The sequence below is a fragment of the Gracilinanus agilis genome, chromosome 2 (genome assembly GCF_016433145.1).
Source record: "Gracilinanus agilis isolate LMUSP501 chromosome 2, AgileGrace, whole genome shotgun sequence".
NCBI classification, from domain to species: domain Eukaryota; kingdom Metazoa; phylum Chordata; class Mammalia; order Didelphimorphia; family Didelphidae; genus Gracilinanus; species Gracilinanus agilis.
The window spans coordinates 273,409,730-273,421,252 of record NC_058131.1 but is presented as its reverse complement, the minus strand read 5'-3'; the positions used below and the strand labels follow the sequence as shown (position 1 = coordinate 273,421,252).

Here is an 11,523-nt window from a genome sequence, read left to right as displayed (position 1 = left end):
AGTAACTGAAGTCTCACCGACTTCCGCCCCGCACGGTCTCTTCTAGTGACCAGTGTGTAGCTGTAGCAGTCACGGGGACTAGTAGCCTCTCGGGCACTGGCCAGTCATTTGGCGCATGCGCCGTGGCGATGGGAAGCCACAGACCTTACGGCCGGAGAGCCTACTGCCCGGTGATGGGGCCTCCCACCCGGAAAAGAAAGGAAGGGAAGAGATTCTTCTTTGGGAGAGGGGCGCCTTGGGTTCCTATCGCTTCCCAGCATTAAGGCTTTTTCCGCCTCCTCCACGCCAGCGACCCAGAACTGCGCAGACTTTATTCCAGCCGGGCCGGGCCTTCCGGTACGTAAGAGGGGGCGTGGAGCACCTTCCGCTCAAATCCGGAAGACCGTTGACCTGGGTCTCTCCCCGGGCTTTTCTGACGCTGAAAGGTGAGCAGCAGCGCTCCAAGGTAGCGGGGACTGTATGGGGGGGGTGAGATGGGAAGGGGATCCGCGGGGGAGATGGGAAGACCCCTGAAGCGGATTGAGGTGGGGAGGATGCGAAATGAAGAGGAGAGGGACGCCCAGGCGGAGAGGTGGAAGGAGGCCCGAGATGGAAGTTGAGGACAACTTGGGGCAGAATAAAATGCTGCAAGGGGAGGGGTTTGCTCAAAACCACATGCAAGTAACGGAGCCATAACTCGAACCCAATTGCTCATTTCCTAATGTAACCGTAGGCCAGTCATTTATCTCTGAGCCTGCTTACTCATCTGCAGATACCTTTCAGGACTGAGAGGAAAGCATTTAAAAAACTTTCAAGTGCTAGACAACTGCGAGTGAGTTACGTTGTAATTTTCATGGGCAAGGAATATAAAGAAATGTGGCGTGACACTACCTGGATTTAATTTAACAAAGTAAAATTAACAGTAATTTATAAACACCTACTCTGTGCCAAGCAAAGAAAGACAAAAGCTTTCTCTGCACTGCCTTCAAGAAGCTCAGTCTAATTGGGCAGAAAACACTGTATAAATGAGATATACAGGATAATTTGGAGATAATCAACAGAAGAAAGCCACTAGCATTAATGGGGATCAGCAAGGGCTTCTTGCAGGAAGTAGAATTTTGGTTGACATAACAGAGAAAATTCCTGGATTAGGAAGATGGAGTGTCATATTTGAGGAATAACAAGGCCAATGTCATTAAGTACTAAAGTAAAAGGAGTAAGAAGACTGGAAAAGATAAGAAGAGGCCAGATTATGAAGGGCTTTAAAAGCAAAACAAGATTTCATATTTGAACCTGCCATTGGGAGCCACTGTAGTTTATTGAATGGAGAGGAGAGAGGAAGATCATTTTGACAGCTAAGTGGCAGATGGACTGGAGTGAGTAGAAACTCAGGATAGGCTAATAACGCTGAAGGCTATTTTAATGCCAGTTTTGAGATAATGAAAGCTTTTGCAAGGGTGGCAGCATTGCATGGGAAGAGAAGGCACTAATGTAAACAGGCCTTGGCAATAGAGTGGTTATGGGAAGTAAAAAAGAGAGATCATGATTGGAAGGGTGGGGTGAGATCAAGGTCTTGTCCAAATAATTGATAGCTCAGGAAATCTCCATTTCAAGCAAGCTTTATTGTTTTTAGGGAATAATGGCAGTGATTTGAGTAGTTTGGCCCCCATGGTGATGGAGTGGCCTTGGTAATGGAAACACCTGGTGGTAGGCTGGACCTGACAAGTTTTCAGGAATGCTTTTTATCTTGATTAATGACTAAGGAAGGAGTCAGTCATTTGGGTGGTTGTTCCCTCCTGTTTGATGCCACTTTACCCATGGTCCACTTTGGTCTGCATGGCCTTACCCATGGTTCACTCTGTTTGCCCATGCAGTGGTAGTAGTGGTGGGGAGAGAACAAACTGCAATGTAAATGGGATGCTAATAATATGTTAAGCACCTCAGGGCAACTTTCAGTCAAATTTTGCTCTTTTTCTGAACAGACCTTAAGGAAAGCAGTGATTGTGGAAATTGAGCATTGCTTGAATCTAGCCCTCTGTGACTGGGAATTTGAACCCCCTTCACCAAGGACTTAGATTCTATGATGTAAGTAGTTTTTTCATATTTGTAAATCTAACCAACCCATAGGTCTGATCTGAAAGGTGGCCCAGCTATTGTTTCCATGTTCTTTTGATTGTTTACAGCTACTTGGCAGGATTAGTGGGACATTTCAGCCCACATCATTTCCCACTCCAAATAATACAAGCCCAGAACAGGGATAGAGGTGAAAGTCAGTCTTCTGGAACTACTTCCTGCTGAATAGAAATGCAAGATCAGAGATGAGCATAGAGTCCCGTATTATTTGTTGGGGTAGGGTTCATCATAAGACCCTTGGGAATGGAAGGTAGCAAGCAGCAGTATCCAGTGGTTGGAGGTGTACTTGTTGCTCAATCGCTATCATCTGTAATTGGAATTGGGAAAAATGAGGGGCCACAAATTTAAGAAAACAGTTAAACAGGTAAGGGCCAAAAAGCAAGGGAAACAATAGTAAGAACAAAAAGGATATGAGGGAATACCACCAGATGCCCAAGAAGAGGAAGGACTTGAGGGAATCCCAAAGGGATACTGGGTTACCAGTAAAGTTCTCTCCATGATCCACATTCCAGGAGAGCTGGAAGGTGGCATTTCTGATCCATTATGGTATTCCAACAGTCCGTATGGATGCACATAAGAGAAAGGGGAACCAAATGCACTGTATACTTAGTCTAGAGAAATAAAAGTTAATCCAATGGTAGGAATTCTCTTGAGAGTGTGGTTCTTAGATATCTTCTCTTGGGCATTCTAGAATAGGCTTCATTCTCCTGACAGCTTTGATTTAATATAATCAAAATTATTCATTTTATATCTTGTAATGTTCTCTATCTCTTTTGTCTAAAATTCTTCCCTTTTCCATAAATCTGACAAGAAAACTATTCTACATTTACCTAATTTACTGATAATATCACTCTTTATGTTTAAGTCATATACCCATTTTGAACTTATCTTGGTATAGGGTGTGAGATGTTGAGCTAAACCTAATTTTTGCCATACTGTTTTCTAATTTTCCCAGCAGTTTTTGTCAAAGAGTGAATTCTTATCCCAAAAGCTGGGATCTTTGAGTTTATCAAACACTAGATTGCTAAGGTCATTTATTCCCAGTCTATTCTATCATCCACCCTCTTAACCTATACCAGATTGTTTTGATGATCATCCAGACAGCTTTGAAGGAAGCTTTGCTTCTCTGGTTCCAAATCACCTTTAGAGGTTCCTAGATTAAAATCTGTCAAAATCTGCCAGTAACAAGACAACACAATTTAGTACAATCTCTTAAATATGTTTCTGTAACTCTGAAACTTCAGAGAATTTCAGTTTTACATACCATTTGCTATTTACTTGACATAAAAATCTTTAAAAGTTTATGAGGGCCTGATTTGTAAAATGAACTAAATGCATTTGGAGAATATCATTCCTGTCTTATAGTTTCACCACCGATTAAATTCCAAGATTTTTTCATACTTGCACCCTATTATAGTAACTCAGAGATATTCCAGTACTTAAAAAACTTCTACTTATCTATCTTGAAGATAGAAATTTTCTATGAAAGGAAAAAGAGAGATATAGTTGTAACAATGTTATATATCATAACAGAGGAAAATCTCCCTCATTCCAGTTCCTTTAGGAGGATCAGATGCTACTTGAGATCTAGTCCTAAGGATGAAAATATAAGCAACAAGTTTTTTGCAAATAAGTTTCTTCTTCCCTAGGTTCAATTATTACACAAATGAATTAACTTACAAAAGATTGTTTGTACTACAGTTGAAACAAAACCTTGGGATTGGGTAGAGATACACTTAAGTAAGTATCTCTCAATTGTATATAGAGAATAGTGTATAACAAATGGGTTGCCTATAGTAAAACATCTATTCAAATGTACTGACTCTGATGGACTATGTATTAATAGGCAGATGTCAAGTCCAAATACTAATTTACTCTAGTTGTTCACTACACATTCAGATTGAAAATAGCTTACATATTTGCATTGGCTCATATCTTCTATTATCCACTTATTTTGATTATAGAAATTTGCTGTAAAAGGAAAAAGCAGGGACAGGATTATAGCAGCATCAACACAAGTCTGTTTGAGTCCAGTTAGAGTCATGGTTGACAAACAGTCATTCATTAGCAATTCCACCTCACAGTCAGACTCAAGAATAATTAGGTAGGAACACGTCCCCTCCAGGAACATCCTGTAAGTTAGGAGGATCCCATTTTAGCTATGCTGAGATTGTCCTCTCAAATTTTTCCAGAGAAGGGCTTTCATCTATCACCATTCAGGATCCCACTTCTGAGTAGCTTCTGGTTTTTTCTCTTATGGTGGATTACTGACTTAATGATCTGTCAGACAACTGAACCTGAATTCAGGACTCAAAATATTATTAGTTGTAGTCCCAAGAATTTTTACTTCAAATAGCAAAATCTCATTAATCATAAAATAGAAGTGACAAATCAAATCCAGCATGTTAGCTCAAAAATACTGTGTTTTATGTGAGGTAAGGAGGGCCTCCACAGTGTGGGGAGTATGACCTGAGAGCCCTCTCACAACCACATCCAGATTATAGCTAGAGGATCTTAACAGGTGGAAATTGTCTCCATGCTTTTATGCCAAGACTTGGGATGCCAAGGCTTCAGTGCATTCCCCCATTTAAATACTAGAAAAAGGTGGAATTGGGGGTGCATGATTGAGTGATCTATGGCAGGGCAGGGAGAGCAAGGTAGACTTTAGTTCCATGCTAATAAATTAAAACTAACATCACTCAAAACGTGTTTCCATATTATTCATTTTTATAAGTGAATAATCTTATAAAACCAAAACCCTAAAATATATACCCAAACAAACAAGTGATAAATCATATGCTTTCATTTGCATTGTTATTCCAACAGTTCTTTCTCTGGAGGTGGGTAGCATTTCTTTTTCATAAGTCCTTAGAATTGTCCCGGATCATTGTATTGCTGTTAATAGTGAAATCTATCACATTCAATTGTTCCGCAATATTGCTGTTACTGTGTACAATGTTTTCCTGAAGTAACAAGTAAATTTAAACTGCAAACTGCTTTTATATTTTCCCCTTCACTCTAGATATCTAGGGATTTTTTTTTTTCAATTTTGGGATTACTTCCAAACTAGCTTTCCTTTATTGCACTAAAACAGTGGACAATCTTCAAGGGTACAGAATTTAACTTTTAATTTCCCTAATACAACTTCTTCAGGGTAGTACTCCAAAACTTCACTGTCATGTTCTCTCTGAGATTCCAAGGTGGCCAGGTTATAATGACAAAGAGAAACTTGCAGGATTTTTATAACCTAATTTTCCACTAAGGTGGGACTCAGTTCTGTTCACCGGGATAATACTTTCTTTTTTTTTAATTAATTAATTAAGAATATTTTCCCATGGTTACATAATTCATGTTCTTTCCCTCCCTTCTTCCTTCCCCCCTCTTGAAGCTGACAAGCAATTCCGCTGGGTTATAAATGTAGGGACAATACTTTCTTAAGTATGAAAGTTCATTAACCTTTCCCAGTATATTAGCTCTTTAACTGCAGCTGTTTAGCAGTCTATCTAACTACATTTTCACTTTCTAGAAATCTTTCAAGGAACAAAATATACAAATAACACTAAATAGGACATAAAACAAAGATTTTCCTACAAAAGAATATAGTCAAATTAATCAAAACAAATTAACACATACTTGCTAGCCTTAACTTTTTCAGTTTGCAATAATAAAAGGAACCAAATTTAGCTAAGATAAATTATCAACTGAATTTATTAAAGACCAGAATCAAGTTTAACTGTAAGGAGTGGAGCTGGTCCTTTACCTTGCAGCTATCTACTTTCAAAAGTATTCTTTTAACCAAAGCCAGATTATTTGTGGCTTCTCTTTTTAAGGTTTTTCTAATTGCCATTTGTTAAAAGGCAATCATTTGAATGGTTTGATTTTCTTTCCTGACTGAGTCCCAAAGAAGTTTGGGAAATAGGGGAGAGAGAGACAGAGAAGAGAGTTAGAGAAAGACAGAGAGACGAAAGGAGACACGAAAGGAGACAGAACTGGAGAGAGAGAGACAGAGAGAGAGAGAGAAAACCAAGGTGCAGTAGCAGTCTTAAGTCCTGCCAGGTCTCAAACAGTTGCAGCAGTTGTCAGCTCTGGCCCCAGGTGCTGCACCAGAGACAACTCTGCCAACACCCTAAATACTAGGTTCTAGTAGGGCATCCCTTCTAAATAGGAACTTGCCAGCTGTGAAAGCCCAACTCAGTCCTCCAACTAAACTGGGTTCCAGGGGATGGAAAGAAAAGAACACATAAAGGAAGGAGTAAGAAAGGGGGACAGAGCAAGCAGGGGGTGCCTCTTATCTCCTCCCCTTCTCTGCCCTCCCACCAAAGTCTGAGGTCACACAACAAGTAGGTGTTAGGGTTGGCACTGGAATGCACACCTGATTCCTAAATCCTTTAGCTCTAGTATGATGATCAAGTCATTTGTTGATGTTCTCTATTACATTGTTATCCTTATAAGGGCAGTACTAGACTTTGTTTTTTCCCTTAATGTCCTTTACTCATGGAGCTGGGTAGTTTACACCTGCAAATTCACATAATATAAAATTGGACAGAATAAGATAAATCCTTGGAAGGCACCATGGCATGGTGAATAGAGAGCTGACCTCCGTCTCTATCATACACTAACTGTGTGATACTGGGTAAATCACTTAACTTCTCTGTGCCCCAGGTATCTTTTAAAGACTAAATTGCAGACCAGGTATGCGTCTGCATTGGTAGAGTGAGTTTTTTCATTTGGAGTTTCCCGAATCAATGAAAACACAAGCCTAGTCCAAAAATACCCAGCCCTTAGAAAAGGAACAAAAAAGCACTATGTGAAATCTCGGGACAACAACAGTTCCAAGCCAGTGAGTTCATTGCTGGTAGCACTGATTACTTTTGACATTTGTGATAATTAGATTAAATCTACAATGCCCATCTTTAGATTTAATCACCAAAGGTGAAAACATCTCCAATTTTGGGAGGTCTGTAATCCACATGTGCTAGAGTGGGTGACCAATCAGAATCAACTAACTGCCCCCTAGGCAGTCCTAAGAGAAGCATCTGTTGTGATTGGACATGCAAACTAGGAGGAAGGCACAGGAAGTGCTGCATAAGTGAACCCTTTTAAAAAGAGAGAGTGAAGGGGGCAGCTGGGTAGCTCAGTGGAGTGAGTCAGGCCTAGAGACAGGAGGTCCTAGGTTCAAACCCGGCCTCAGCCACTTCCCAGCTGTGTGACCCTGGGCAAGTCACTTGACCCCCATTGCCCACCCGTACCAATCTTCCACCTATGAGACAATACACCGAAGTACAAGGGTTTAAAAAAAAAAAAGAGTGGAGTGAGTGAGAGGGGCTTCTGGAGAAGGAGGTCTTCGGGTGAAGGAGCTCTTCTGGTTTGTGGAGGAGTGCCAGCTGGGACCCTGAGACCTTGGTGAGACTGCTGTTAAATCTCTCTCTTAGAACTACATGTGGTGAGTGAAGAAAGTTGACTCCTTTAACCTCCCAGGAGGTACTAGCCTCTGGGAGGCTCCCTTGATTAGGAGAAGCCCTTGTGGCTAAAACCCTTGTTAATTGACTTTTAGCCTCTCTGGCTGGGCCTCTGGAGTCCTGCCGGAGTAAAACTTAGACTTAAATACAATTTCTTACTCTTACCTCCTTTTCATCTCTCTACTTCCATTCTCCCCTATATTTTGTAGATAAATTTCCATAAAAGTCAATTTTGACTTGAGGTTATTCCTTAATTGGGGAATTTTTCCCCCTGGTGACCAATCTTTAATATATTCAACCAAGAAACCCCCTTTTACCCCTTACACAGTGTTGGTTTTCTATTCCTTGGGAAAACTAAGGATGGGTCCATTCAGTAGAACTTTAAAAAATCCTTTCTGTGCATGTGACATTGGAAAATATAAAAATGAAATGAGATATAATTCTTACTTTATTTTTTATTTTAGTATTTCTTTTTTTTTTTTTTTGAACCCTTACCTTCCGTCTTGGAGTCAATACTATGTATTGGCTCCAAGGCAGAAGAGTGGTAAGGGCTAGGCAATGGGGGTCAAGTGACTTGCCCAGGGTCACACAGCTAGGAAGTGGCTGAGGTCAGATTTGAACCTAGGACCTCCCATGTCTAGGTCTGGCTCTCAATCCACTGAGCCACCCAGTTGCCCCTTTATTTTTTATTTTAAATTTTATTTAGAAATTTTTTCCATGGTTACATGATTCATGTTGTCTCTCTCCCCTCTTCCCTCCCCTCTCTTGTAATCCTTACTTTAAAGGAGTTTAAAGTCTATGGTTTCATCCTTTTGATTTGAAAGAAGAATTTGGAGAGAGACCAAACTTCTCATTAAGAGAAGTTGCTTTTTTGTGACAAAATTTATGACTTGAATTCAGTTGCTCGTCTCTTTCCTAGTCCAATTCATTAAACATTTATTAAGCTCCTACTACGTGCCAAACATTGTGCTAAATATTGGGGTTACAATAACAATTTTTAAAGCAGCCCCTGCTCTCAAAGAACTTATACTCTAACTGAGGAGTTAAAATACACAGAAGGAGATGGAGCAGGAGGTCATAACAAATGGTACCCAGCTTGGAGGCATCATGTTGCCTAAACCAGAGAGAGTAGCAATTGAAGAATGGAGTGAGTCCAGAAGTTCAATTTCTACCCTCAATAAAGGAAGACTTTGGTATGAGTTTGATATTCTACCTTCCAGCCCTCTAATCAGAGGGGAGAGGAGTCTGAGGGTGGTATCAGTCAAGGCTGGAGTTAGCAGGTTGGTGGTGACATTAGAAGTGATAAGCTTATTCACATCCAGAGAAAGAACTGTGGGAGTAGAAACACAGAAGAAAAACATTTCCTTGATCACATGGTTTGATGGGGATATGATTGGAGACATAAACTCTATTGTAAACATTAATGATATGGAAATAGGTCTTGATCAGTGATACATGTAAAACCCAGTGGAATTGCTCTTGGCTACGGGAGGAGGGGAAGGGAGGGAAAGAACATGAATCATATAACCATGGAAAAATATTTTAAATTAATTAAATAAATACATTGAAAATAAATCCTTTAAATAAAAAAAAAGTAATAAGCTTAACCAGAGAGGAACAATTTATTCCCTGGAGTTGAAACTAGGCAGGGAACCAGATACAGAATGGAGCCTGGAAAAACAATATTACTACTTTGTTATCAAGACACATATTTGGAGTCGTGACTTCAGGGTAGAGGAAGGCTGCTCTAAACTCTGAATCAGTTCTCTTGATTCTCCATTTGTAGGATGACTATTAAGGGTATATTCGATTACCAGAGTTAGGCGAGAATCAGACTGTGGCTGCACTTAGGGGCTTGGTCTGTGGACTAAGGTTAAGTGTAGTTGGTGGCCAGAGTTAAGGGTTCAGTCTAGGCAAGGAACAAAATAAAGCCTACTTACCTATTACTTGAACTGTTAACTTAGTACTGTGCTAAGTAACTCTTCTGAGTTAGTGAGGAAGGAGGAGTGGAAAATGTATGGATATTTTGATAACTTGGTCTTTTTCTTCAGGTGTTAAATATGCATGGTTCAAAAAAAATTCTTTTTTTATTTGCCTATAAGAAATTACATACAATTTGCTTTTACCTATGTTCACAGAGGCCCAGTGAGTAGATAGACAGCCAGCTTTGGAGTTGGGAAGACCACTGATACATACTAGTAGCAAGTCATTTAATTGCTTAGTGTCCCAGACATCTCTCTGATCTTATTAGTTGTATAGTTATATCAGTGAGTGAAATTTCTATACTGAGAGCTTCCCATATAGATTATAGGTCTAGATCTGAAAAGAAAATTGAAAGGTTCATTTTAAAAATATGTATTTTGAGGGGGCATTGAGTGGATTGAGAGCCAGGCCTAGAAATGGGAGGTCCTAGTTTGAAATTTGGCCTTAGACCCTTCCTACCGGTGTGACTCTGGGCAAGTCACTTCACCCCCTTTGTCTAGCCCTTACTGCTCTTCTGCCTTGGAACCAATACAATATTGATTCCAAGACAGAAGGTAAGGGTTTAAAAATATATATGTGTGTATTTGAGATTGACAGCATATGTGACATTTGGGGAAAGCTCCAAAGGTTTAGAGTACAAGTCTGGCAAAAAAGACTATATCTATTGTCCAAGGTCTAACCTTGTTAAATTAGGAGTGGTTCATTGTCAAGTTGGCCACTTGACATTTCTTACCCTTAATAATTTTTAATGTTTTAGTTATTTTTATTTAATAACAAATTTCCATATAAGTTTTTTGAAGCTATATGATCCAAATTGCCTCCCTCTCTTCTTCCCTTCCTCCTTCTGGAGCTGGCAAGCAATTCGGTGTGGGATATTTATGTATTATCATGCAAAATATATTTCCCTGTTATCCATTTTTGAAAGTGAATAATCTTATGAAACCAAAACTCCAAAACATATACCTAAATAAAATTATAAATAAGATGCTTTCATCTGCATTCCTACCCCAACAGTTCTTTCTCTGGAGGTGGATAGCATTCTTTTTCTTCAGTCCCTTAGAATTGTTCTGGATCATTGTATTGCTGTTAGTAGCAAAGTTTATCACATTTAATCATTCCACAATATTGTTACTATGCAGTATTTTTCCTGATTCTACTTTATTTGACTGAATCAGTTTATGTAGGTCTTTCCATTTCTTTCTGAAATCATCCTGTTCATCATTCCTTATAGCACAATAGTATTCCATCATCATCATATACCACAATTTGTTCAGCCATTCCCCAGTTCAGGAATATCCTTTAGTTTCCAATTCTTTGCTATCACAGAAAGAGCAGTTATAAATATTTTTGTACAAACAAGTATTTTCCCATTTTTTTTCTTCTTTGGGATAAACCTAGTAGAAGTGTTACTGGATCAAAGGATATGCATTGTTTTATAGTTGTTGGGGCGTAATTCCAGATTGCTTTCCAGAATGCTTGGATTAGTTCACTTTCAGAATTTTTTAAAAATTAATTTTACTATTTTGTTCATTTCACAAGCATTTGATTTTTCACCCTCCTAAGTGCTGTCCCCCTTTTTAACAAACTTTTTTTAGAGGAAGGAAAAGAAAATCCTTATAACAAATATCCATACTCAAACAAAGCCAATTCCCAAGTTGGCCAAGTCCAAAAATGTATGTCTCATTCTATATCTTGAGCTCTCTTGTAGAAAGAAAGTGGAGAGAAAGCCTCATCTTCAGACATCTGGAATCATGGTTTGTCATTATATTGATCAGTGTTCTCAGGTCTTTCAGGGTTGTGTGGATATTGTATATAGATTGTTATTCTCTTTCTGCTCAGTTCACTTAGGTCTTTTTACTTTTCTCAGAAAGTGCCCCATAATTTGCTTAGCCATTTTCTAGTGATGGGAATCCCCTTACTTTCCAGATTTTGCTACCGCAAAAAGAGCTACTCTAGATATATTTTTTAT

At 39.3% G+C, this 11,523-nt stretch overlaps 1 protein-coding gene across 1 annotated transcript in view; it reads left to right on the top strand.

The window, feature by feature from the left end:
* Nucleotides 1–1,995: 1,995 nt before the first annotated feature.
* Nucleotides 1,996–11,523, top strand: part of SNAPC4 (small nuclear RNA activating complex polypeptide 4) — a 49,880-nt gene continuing 40,352 nt past the window's right edge. The window contains exon 1 of the mRNA XM_044663936.1: nt 1,996–2,064. The gene's annotated coding sequence lies outside the window, so the exon portion shown is untranslated. The remainder of the gene's footprint in view (nt 2,065–11,523) is intronic.